The sequence below is a fragment of the Protopterus annectens genome, chromosome 3.part1 (assembly GCF_019279795.1).
Source record: "Protopterus annectens isolate FY-2018-M chromosome 3.part1, PAN1.0, whole genome shotgun sequence".
Taxonomy (NCBI): domain Eukaryota; kingdom Metazoa; phylum Chordata; order Ceratodontiformes; family Protopteridae; genus Protopterus; species Protopterus annectens.
In genome coordinates this window covers 1,175,907,522-1,175,920,290 of record NC_056732.1, presented here as the reverse complement: position 1 = coordinate 1,175,920,290, position 12,769 = coordinate 1,175,907,522, and positions in this window count along the sequence as shown.

The following is a 12,769-nucleotide window of genomic DNA, read 5'->3' as shown; positions in this document are numbered from 1 at the left end:
ATCTCAAGACAAAAGCTGTCTCTCTATTACAGCTATTTAATTAAAAGAGGCATCAGATTCCAAATGAATTACCCTTCAAAACTATGCTTTTTCTATGCAGAAACTAAATATACCATTACTGAACCAGAGGAAGCCAAAACCATGTTCAATAACCTTTTCAACATAACTTTGTCAATCTGATATATTTATTCTTGTTTTGAGGAGTATTGTGCAGGTTTGGACTGGTTGAGAATTTGGGAGTGATATCTGGTGCTCTGTCTCAATGTGCCTACAGTCATGAGAAGTGAAATAGGAAGTGTTTTACATTGCCTTAATTTTAGAAGCAACACCTAAACAAATCCATTTTAAAGCAAATACATAATTATTTAAAGTGTATATTCATTGGCATTATCTTTTTAACTTCACTTTGCTTTGTTCTGATTTCCATTTTGGTTAATTGATTTGAAATTAGCTTCCTGTGTTAGGCCTATTTATATGGTGTCTTAGCATATGGCCTTTGTTCTGAAGATGTCAGAGGTTGTGCTACCTGATGAAAGATTTTAAACTGGCACTTTTGGTTTAAATAAAGTTGCCAAGCTTTTATCTCTCTGGATTAGTTTGCAGTTCTTCTGAGGACAGTTTTAGCAACTTTTATTTTGCAGTTATACTCATTATCTTAGTAGCACATGTTTGATACATGGACCTACATATTGTAGTGCTTCTACAAGGCAAAACATGCAGTTTAGCTAAACAATCTGTTTGCAATCAACAATGAGTTTGCACATCAGCCTCTATTCTGATGTTTCTATTTATAATCTTAGATATACAAACAATCAGTTAGCAGTTTATGACTAATTAGATTAAACTTCTAAGTTAAATCAATTACACAAATCATTGAGACTGTCAGAACTATGTTATTAGATTACTTACTAACAATCACACTGCCTTAATCCAGAGCCTTTAATTAAAGTGGTTTAGTTGTTTCAAACATTAGCATTCTTGATTTATAGTGTAGTTACATCTTTTTTTTAGCTCTGGTAAACTAAATCTTAATGTTTTATCTTAATGATTGTATTATCTTATGTATAATATTAATACAATAAAACAGGAGGTTTAATTTATATAACAGTATAGCTCTTTTTCTTAGTAATACTCCTAAAAAATACCAGAAATCTCTTCTAATTTTTTGGTGTTTGGGGTTAGGCCCAGTGGGTTGTGGTGAAGAGGTATTTTTCTTGTACTGTTTTAACTTCCTTAAGCATACATACTGATTCAAATTCATTCAGCTTCAGCCAAATTTGGATGATGCTGCATGCAATTAATTACATTTTTTCATATTTATTATTATTATTTAAATGCCTAAACAAAATTACTCCACACAAGTATATTTATTTCCTCTTTTATTCATATATCTTGGTTCATAAACACTTTTCAATTTAGCACATTCAATTTATTTTTATTTTATTTATTTTATTTTACATTTGTTGACCGGGGTAGTCTGACTGGATGCATGTCCATTTTCAGCGGAGGCCCGGGGAGAAAAGCTCCAAGGGTAAGCATTATATAATACCAGCATTACATATTACAAACAGACTATTTACAGTGATTACATAAGTAAGCAAGTTAAACAAGTTCCACAGGTTAGAGTTAATCCAGAGCGTAAGTCAGGATTAAATTAAATTACACAGTAAGCTGGTTAACAGATTTTTACACATTCTAAAGAGAGTTAGCCAGGTTTCATACATTTAACTACATAATTAATTCCAGTCTATCTTATACTACCCATTCTAACCTCATGCTGTTCGCTATTTTTGATATTTTATTATCTATTTTACACTCCATTAATAACTACTGGAACATAAGACCTTGGAATATAAAAGGCTTGCAGTCCCCTAAAAAAGGAAATTGTTTCCATCTCTTCCAGAAATCTAAAACCTCATTTGTTTTCATATTCATCAAAATCTATGGGATACTTGGAAAACTAAAAAGTGGCTAAAAAAATGCATTGCCTTTGGCAATTCTGTTTAAAAAGTGGGTGTTGCTGTTTTAATTAAAACCACATTCCAGCATCCAATTATTAAGCCGGTAACTTAACACTTAAGTATAAACAAATTTATACTATGTCTTAATCTTTATGCTTTATCCATTCATCCATCCATCCATCCTTCCATCCATCCACAGACCCTTTTTCCCATTTTTTGCACATCAGTTTGGGATGTCACTTCAACAATGACAATCTTTATGCTTCATGTTATGTACAAACTGACTTTATATCCAAATTACACTCTCTATTCAAATTCAGAATCAAATACTACTTTATAATCATGAGTAATTGGAATTCAGTCTTTGACCCCATTAATGACAACCAAGGCAAAGTTACACCTAAATACTTTTCAAAATCCTCATCTATCCTGGACCTGGCTACTGACCTAGAACTGTTAGACCCCTTCATGATTTACAGATCCCTTGCCCAATCCCACTGCTCTAATACCTCTCTGATCATTAAAAAATTGTTCTTTCCTTAAAATGGGACAGACAAAAAGTGGTAAAAAATACCATCATCCAATGGATACTCAACCCCTGGCTACTACAAAAAGATGGTATCAAAAGTAAAGTAATGTCTCTCCTTCAAAAGTTTTATACAGATATTGACAAGTCATATATTAAAACTGATTTTCAATGGGCTGCCTTAAAAGCTCAGATTAGAGGTATTTTAATTGGTGAAGCTAGTTTTATAATAAAATATGTAAATGCTAAGAGAACAATCTCAAAAACAAAATAATTACATTCAAAAATAAAGTAATAATTACGATCAAGAACTAGAATCACAGAGAAAGAACACTCAGAAATAATTATATTATACCAAGAACAGCTCTCACAATATGAGTATAAAATGCTAACATTATACTCCCAATGCCCTTCAAAGCTCCTAGCTCAGATCCAAAAATTATAACATTGCTCACAATTAATTTCAAATCATAAAACTAACAACACAACTGTCATGTCAAATGAAGAAATACTAGAGGTTTTTGTTAAATTATACTAACAAATCTATAATGACTCAGTACAACTCGACTCAGAATCAGATTTATCAACATATCTAGAACAATTCCACTTTCCTACTATAAATCATCAGCAGCTAACATTGTTGCCTCATAGCAAGAGGTTCTCTGGTTCAGTTCTTGGCTGGGGTGCCTTCTGTGTGAAGTCTGCATGTCCTCCTGTGTTCACGTGGGTTTCTTCTGTTTAGTCAGATTTCCTCCCACATTCCAAAGACATGCATCTAGAGCATTTCTCTCTGGGAATCTAGCAAAAACAGGCTCTGTCCTAATCAGACATTCCCCATCAACAAAAGATAAATAAAAATTAACTGAATCGTTTTGTCTTCTGAAGTCAAAACTTATATAAAGCAACTCAGAAATGGCCAATTTCCTAGCCAGATGGCTATATGGCTGATTTTTGTAAATGTTTTAAACCCATTGTTTCCAAAATCCTTTTAGAACTTTATAATGATATTAGTAAAACTGCAATTGCTGACCTCTATCTAAACCAATGTACAAGTATTATGATACCTAAACCAATCAAAGATCCTTCTGACACCTTAAATTGCAGATCAATATCTCTTATAAATGTTGATAAACAATGTATGCTTCTCTTCTAGCCAGCAGGCTTAAATCTATCCTACATAGTTATTATAGCCTCTCCAATTATGTTTCCTTACCTATAGACTAGTCAGTTTACAGACTCTAACTTTAGAAACATTATAGAGCTTAAAATCCCATAATGGCCAAGAATACTTTACTTTGGCATTTGATGCATGCAAAACATTTTCAGAGTATAATACAAATGATTATTTACAATGTCCAAATCTGATATCTCCAAAACATTTATTGATTGTATCTATATTCTTTATAGAAACCCCTCTACCAGAATTTATATTAATTAGTCTTATTCTTCCTTGATTTACAGAAAATGTAGAGTTAGACAAGGCTGTCTAATATCTACCCTTGTCATTAATATATTTCTAGAACCCCTTCTTATTTATTCATCACATAAAACTTACTGAACTTTCCAAAATTCTCCGAAATTCATATTCCTTTCATAGTTTATGCAGATGACCTTAATATATACCTGGCTAGTCCTAACTCAGACATCCCAAAATATTAAATACAATAGACTAATTTGGAAGATTTTCAAATTATAAACTAAACTTGCAAAAATCTCTGGTATTTACCATTAAGACAAACTATAATTTATTGAAAATTACCATCAATCAACCTCAAATAAATACAACATTGAAATATTTAGGTATGTAACTATAGAGCTAATATTCTTAACATCATGCATTCAGGACAGTATAAAAACGTGGCCTGTTCTATATTTTTAATTTCCTTCAAATGTTGGCATTGTTACAATGAATATATTTCCAAGGACTCTCTACTTCATCATGGCATCTCTTCAAAACAATTCCCCCCAAATTTTTCAATAATATTGCCTTATCACTAAGCTAACATATTTGATCACCCACATCTGTACAAATTTCATATGATAAATTAACTTCATTCCATCTAAATGGTGGGGTTAACCTTACTGACTTGCATTTCTACTATTTATTAACTCAATTAGATTGCTACACACCATTGCTTTCAACCATTTTAAACATTTATGGTATCCTTACTGGAAAATAATATGGACTAGCACTCTAAAATCTATTCCATGTAATGTTTTAGTTATTCCATTCCTAAATCTTAAAATCTTAAAACAATTTAAAATCCATAAGAGTAATCAGGTTAGTCTTGTCATTTCAAACATTATTAAAACTATTAACGATTGATTCAATACAAAACTTATTTCAACCTGTAAGTTATAACCTTAATATTAAACTATCTAATAAGATGCTAAAGTTGTCCAACTTTCTTTTAATTAAGAATAAACTTGTTAAAGATTTTCTAATATCTCCCTCATCACCAAATGAACAAATTAGGCTTAATCTTAGTCTCCCTAAAGGTTATTTACCAATTATTAATCAAATTATAAATGTTCTTGTACCTTTATGGCCAAACAAGACTGGGTTTATATTATAAAAGTGAAAGCACTGAATTGCGAACACTATGTAGTCGACCAACAATCCCCAAAAACCCAAAATATCGAACACAGAAATCAGTGATTTTTTTTCCCAGAGAAGAAAATCGCTGATCTGTAAAAACTAAAAAAAAAAAATAAATAAATAAATAAATAAAAACACAAAATAAACTCCGAGATCGGATAACAGTGGAGAAAATGGGAAAGTCCTGAAAATGGCCCAGTTTCAGTGCTTTCGGTATTTTGTCATTTCAAAAACTGTCGGACCCAGATACCAACAACAGAATTCCAATGAACATAAGCTGGAAACCCAAAATTGGATGCACGATAAATGACAACCGAAATAAAAACGGAAATGTTCTTTAATAGACCTAAATACACAAATTAGACATTTAGCGCTTTCATCCACATCATAGTGGACTTCTTCAGAATGTCTAGCAAACAGCTCTAGTAGTTCATTTAAAAACCTTTTGGTGGCAAGAAACTGCCCATCTTAAATTTTAAAGGAATATTGTCATAAAACATTCCTACTATAGTAATCATTATTGTAGTGATCTAACGATTATCTTATCCACATATATTGTTCATCCATACCTCATCAGTTAAAATCATATGCAAACACATTTAAAAATATATAAACAATACATGTAAATGTACAAAAAACATCCTACAAACTAATAACTAGTGTGTTCTCTACATAAGAAATCATCCTATACCTACTAAATTCATCACTTAAAAAATATATAAAAAAGTATATGTAATTGTAATATACTACAATTCAAATGGCTAAAGAATCCTTAAAGTAAATATATGTATATATGTAACTATACATATTACAACAAGGGTATATACGAGCGGCAAATTTATGTGAAAAAGTGGGGCTATTCTATTATCTAACCTACTAATCAATCATCCTATACTTACAGACTGTAATATATGTCATATAATGTTGTGAACGATTACATATTCTGATGAATAATTGTAATGACACTTCATCTTGGTCAATCTAACGCAAGATTAAAATGGGTTTTATAGTAACATATTCATTTAATTCTGGTTCCCTAGCTGCATCGGTGACTATCTGCCAAAATATTTCCTTTTTATTTTGCATAGCTTTGGTGTTCCCACCTCATGGGTCTGCTGTCAGTTGGTCAATAATACCAAATTTGAAAGTATGTGCTTCACCCCGATCAGCTGTGTTTCTGTATAAAGCGTTATTCATGTCCTTTGTCCTTATACTGTACAAGTGTTCATATATTCTCTTCTTGAACTGACGCTCTGTTTTTCCTATATAATAACTTGTACATAAGGTGCATTTAGCTAAATAGATTATATTTCTAGTGTTACAATTCCCTTGTTTAAATTTGATAATAGTTCTTGTAACAGTATCCAACACAATACTTTCCAATTCTAAAATGGCATAACATTGCTTGCAACATCCACATTTTCTGGTATGTCTACCTAAATCTTCCCTAATTATTGTCAATGGTCCAATTTCAAGTTTCTTTTTTTAAATTGGGCCCCATTTTATATACAAATGTCAGGGACTCACCTAATATTTTCTTTATTTCTTCATACACCACTAACATATTCCAATTTTTTCTCACTACATTTTTAACATTGTTCACATAGGGAGAATGTTCTAGAATACATGTTCAACTATACTGTACTGAATTCTTATTGTATCTCTATTAACATATAATTCTTTTCCTAATAAAGGGGGATATTTTTTACCCCATTCACCTATCACAAATTTAGTTACATCATTCAACATGTGAATAGGATATCCTCTAATAGTAAACATACTACCTATGTATTCAATTTCTTTTATCGTGTCTTCATATTCAGATGTTGTATGAGCTGCCCATATACATTGGCCTTTAAATATGTTTTTCATCATTCTTCTAGGATGACAACTAGAATATTCTAAATAACTATTAGAAAAAGTTTTTTTTCCTAAATATATTAGATTTGAATCCTGTATCAGTCTTTGAAATATAGGTGTCCAGATATGCTATTCCATTGGTATTACATGTATAAGTAAATTTCTGGAAAGTACTGGATGAATTCAATAATTCAATAAAATGTGTTATGCTATCCATATCACCTTCCCATATCACAAAAATATCGTCCAAAAATCTAGAATAATATGTTATATGTTTTTAATGTTCACTGGTGAATAATTTTGTTATTCCCATTCCAGCATGACCATATTGGCTTAAATGGGGGCACAAGCCGCCCCCATAGCCACTCCTCTGGTTTGTTTAAAGTTCTCCCCCTCAAAATGAATACAATTATGGTCCAATACCAATGACAGAGTTCCATTATTAGATTGATCCTATCCCATTCCAAGTCTGAAAATATTGCTAAACTATTGCAAAAATCTTCAGGTCCCTGCTCTTTGGGTATGCACGAGAATAAATCCATAACATCAATAGTCATAAAAACAATATTTTCCTTCCATACATTGGTAATCAAATTGGCAAGAAATGACCAAGAATCTTTAACCAGATGTGTGATTTTATTGTACATCGGTTTGAGCCATCTGTCTATAACAACTCCCAATGGGTAGATTTTAGAATTTCGGCCTAATACTATAGGGTGAAAAGGAGGTTGTTTAACATTTTTTATGGATTTTTGGTATTCCAACTATATTCGCCAAGGCAGGATATTCCACTTTCATATAATTGTACATATCCAAGGTGATACGATTGTCTAGTAAAAATTCTTCCAGACATAGATCAATTCTTTTATATCCTATGTTTATCTCGTTGGTGGAGATAGTTTCATAATTCCCTATGTCATTTAGTATCTTATACATCTCATTTACATAATCAAATGTGTTAAACAAAACAACCTCCCCCTTATCTGGCTTCATAACTCTTACATCTGAGTTGTATATTAATTTGTCTAATACAAGTCTTTCCTCCAATGTTAAGTTGTCATATATATTACATTTAGTTATATCTCTGCTTATTTTATAAATCTCATTGGTCCCCGATTTTTCAAATACCGCTGCATTGGGGTGGGGTAGAGGTATATATGTACTCTTTTTCTTTAATTCTCCATGTTCTCGAGTCAGTAAATTATTTTTGAAAAACAGAGCTAAATTTAATTTGCATGTATATAACTTAATTTCTATTATAGTGTTTACCAAATTAAACCTAGGTCTAGGTATAAATTTCAAACCCTTTGCTAATAGTGTGAAATGTTCCTGTCTAATGCCCACACTGGTATAGTTGTAAATCTTGAAATTGTTATAACTTTTTACAATCTCATCCATAACTTCTTTTTGCTCATCATGTGGGGAATTATTTAGTAATCTAACCTCATTTTCTCTTCCCCATAAAAATCTACCTGATGTTTCCGAATCCACTGTTGTCTCTGTTTCCTCCATTTCCAATTATTCTTCTTCTGCTGTCTGTTGGTTCCATAATTCCTCTCCCTGTGAAAATGTTGTCTTTCATATCTCTCATTATTACCCTTATTTCTAATATTATTAGATGGGATCTGATACCCTTGTTGCCCCTTCTCTTTCCACACATATACCTGGCTATTGTTATATTGATTCAAATCTCTCTGTATTTTTTAACTTTTTTTATTATATATATATATATATATATATATATATATATATATATATATATGTATATATATAGATTGTGCCTTTTTATCAGCATAACTATATTGTTTGTCATACAGTTTTTTCCATTGTGGAAATAACAAATCATTAACAATAATGTTGTTCAATCTCTCTACTTCAGCCAATAATTTACATAATTTTTCATATTTTTTCTTAATTATTAAACTCATAAATTCAAAACCAAATTTATAAAATAATATACTGAAATCTTTTTCTGTGTGTTCATCCATTTGTACTCCCATATGGACTTTGTGAAATCTTAGTCCCATTGGTACAATTTTTAATGCTATACACTTGCTCAAGTAAGCATTATCTATTTTGATACCCTTAATTGCTATCAAATTTTTACCCAAATTAAATATAAAATCTTTTAAAGTTCCATTAATAACAGTATTCCTTGAACTAAGTCATACCTCTGATTGATTATCATTGTTAAATTCAAAGTCCTTTGCCAAAAAACAGTCCAATTGGTCTACATTACTACCAATTCTAGTTCTGAGGTCTTGTTGCCCATAGGGCTGGAAGTACAAATAACAGTACCTTTAGAATCGGCAAGAGTCTTATTGACAGCCATTGAATATGTTTTAACATTCATAGGGCGTTTAGGTCTCGTACCCGTTCATTCACTTTCTTCACTCATTTTGAACATAGAAAAGTCAAAAGTGTATTCCTTCTCAGATGTATGGCTCCTATTTATGGCCTCGTCTCTGCTTTTCACTTCTTCCACAACCCTGTCATTGCTCCGATTGTGACCAGATCCCTAGCCGTTAGGTATCTCCAGTATACTGGAACCCCATTCAATACCTGCTGGCTGTGGTAAATCCAATAACCATTGCTTCCCGCTGTCCACCTGAGCGAACAACTCCCTCAATCGGGTAATTTCATCATTCAGTATGTGGACTTCCGACTGAAGCCTTAACATTTCAGGGTTGTGGAAGAAGTGAATACAAGTTATTATATAGGAAAAACAGAGCTTCAGTTCAAGAAGAGAATATATGACTATTTGTACAGTATAAGGACAAAGGACATGAATAACGCTTTATATAGACAAACAGCTGATCGGGGTGAAGCACATACTTTCAAATTTGGTATTAATGACCAACTGACAGCAGACTCATGAGGTGGGAACACCAAAGCTATGCTAAATAAAAAGGAAATATTTTGGCAGATATTTACCGATGCAGCTAGGGAACCAGGATTAAATGAATATGTTACTATAAAACCCATTTTAATCTTGCGTTAGATTGACCAAGATGAAGTGTCATTACAATTATTCATCAGAATATGTAATTGTTCACAACATTATATGACATATATTACAGTCTGTAAGTATAGGATGATTGATTAGTAGGTTAAATAATAAAATAGCCCGACTTTTTTTACATAAATTTGACACTCGTATATACCCATGTTGTAATATGTATAGTTACATATATACATATATTTACTTTAAGGATACTTCAGCCATTTGAATTGTAGTATATTACAATTACATATATATATTTTTTTATATATTTTGTAAGTGATGAATTTAGTAGGTATAGGATGATTTCTTATGTAGAGAACACACTAGTTATTAGTTTAAATACACTAGTTATTAGTTTATAGGATGTATTTTGTACATTTACATGTATTGTTTATATATTTTTAAATGTGTTTGCATATAATTTTAACTGTTGAGGTATGGATGAACAATATATGTGGATAAGATGATTGTTAGAACACTACAATAATGGTTAATATAGTAGGAATGTTTTATGACACTATTCCTTTAAAATTTAAGATGGGCGGTTTCTTGGCACCAAAATGTTTTTAAATGAACTACTAGAGCTGTTTGCTAGACATTCTGAAGAAGTCCACTATGATGTCAATGAAACCACTAAATGTCTAATTTGTGTATTTAGGATTATTAAAGAACATTTTCATTTTTATTTTGGTTGTCATTTATCGTGCATGCAATTTTGGGTTTCCAGCTTATGTTCATTGGAATTCTATTTTGCCATTTCACGTAATAACATTCGACTAAACAGCGTTCGCAATTCATTGCATTCGCTAAAATAATAGGGACCCACAAGACCTATGTATAAATCAAGCTCACTTTTTCAATGAACTTTGGTCTTCCATTTGCTGCCGAAAACCTGTTTTTAACACATACAAATGTACTATAATCTATAAATTTCGGAATAAATATTTAATTTCCTCCTATTGGTCTAATAGGCATTCTTGTATCTCAAATACAGATACTTTATTTAAATATTTCAATTGAGTATTACATTTATTCCATTAAAGAAAGTATTTTCCACTCATTTGATGATGCTTAGCAATGCCTATGTAACCCCTTATAAAATGGCCAAATACTATTCTGGCCATTCACAGTCTTGTATAGCATTTGGGATAGATAAAGTTGACCTATTTCACATTATATAGGATTGTAAATATTCTAAAAAGCTATGGACAACCCTATTGACTAAAATTAAAAATTAATGACTTTGATATTTTACAAATCACACAGAGACTTGCATTTCTGCTTATTCCACGTATTGGAATGAGTTCCAGTGATCTCACCTTATTAATAACTATGTTCATGTTCCTCAAATTTTGCATTATTAAAAACTGGTCAGATTTAAAATCCTAAATTGGAACTTATTCAATTAATTCCTTATTACAAGATTCTGTTTTCAAATTTTAATCAGTTCTAAAAATGATAAAGATAAAAAGCAATCAATTTAAAAAATATTAGATTTCATTTCATAATCTGTCTCTCAATTAATAGCTTGTCTTAAAGGCAATTATTAAATATACCTTATAGTTTTGATAAAGCTATCCTTCAAAATCAAGATGATTGTATACATCTACTGAGTAAAATTCATCACCAAATGTACACAGTCTTCTCCATCATGTTTGTAAAAGTAATCATACTAGTTTGTATACGGTATATATACTTATTTATACTGTCTTGTATCTAAGTGTACAAATCTTGCTTTTGATTTATCTTATGTTTGTTTATCACTATGTGTATTATATGCTAAACTCAAATAAAATGTTTTGGGAAAAAATTACCTTGACTAACTTGAATCTGTAATACTGAATGGTACAGAATGACAACATTACATACAATGAAATGTATTTAGTGTTATCAGCTGACAGTACTGTATGACTACTTGAAATTATCCTTTTGAAGACTTACATGACTAAGTGAAATGCATTTCAGTCTAGCTTTTACAACAATGCATTGTACAATATTAACTAACTGATGGTGTATTTTGTTTATAATGGGACTAGTTATTAATAAACTGTTGTCTGCAAATGGGTATGTAGTTCAGTGTGTACCACACACTCTTAAGCATACACAAATCTACACATATGCATGTTTGCACACACACGCATGTACTCGCACACACATATATGCACTGTACACAAAATATTCATAATGTGATGCCATGTGATGCAAATAAAAATAATGACCGTATGACAACTTAAAGCATATATTTAAGAGACATTTCAAAATATGATTATTTGTTTTGCACGTGTACATAATTTGATGCTTGAGTTTTAAAATTTCAGTAGTTTGCTTTCCAAACATGCCACGTATCATACATAGTACTGAATTATGATTAGCAGAATGCTAGCATAAATATATCATATTGTTAATCAGAAAGAGTGGTCATTGTAAAAGCAAATCATGGTGAGTATGCAGAGCAAAGCATGAAGTAAGTATAGGTAGAACCGTGCAAAAACAAGGAAAGGTATCACAATTATTGTTGCCACGTGCACAATGCCATGGTAACAGTGGGTGGGAACCAGAGATAGTAAAACACCCACAATAAAATTGTCAAACATTTCTAGAAGCACAGATATCAGAAATGACTGAGCCTATTTTTCAATCAAATTGAAAACTTAATAACATTGAGTAAAGAGCATTAACTATTTTGTATGTACAGAATACATTTAAAAGGTACCTAGTATAATCTGTACATGTCTAGCAGTTATTCTAGGGGATGGACAGAATGCAGTACAGTAGAAAATGCAGGATTGTGTCCCCAGGTGTTACGGGAGTTATGTTCT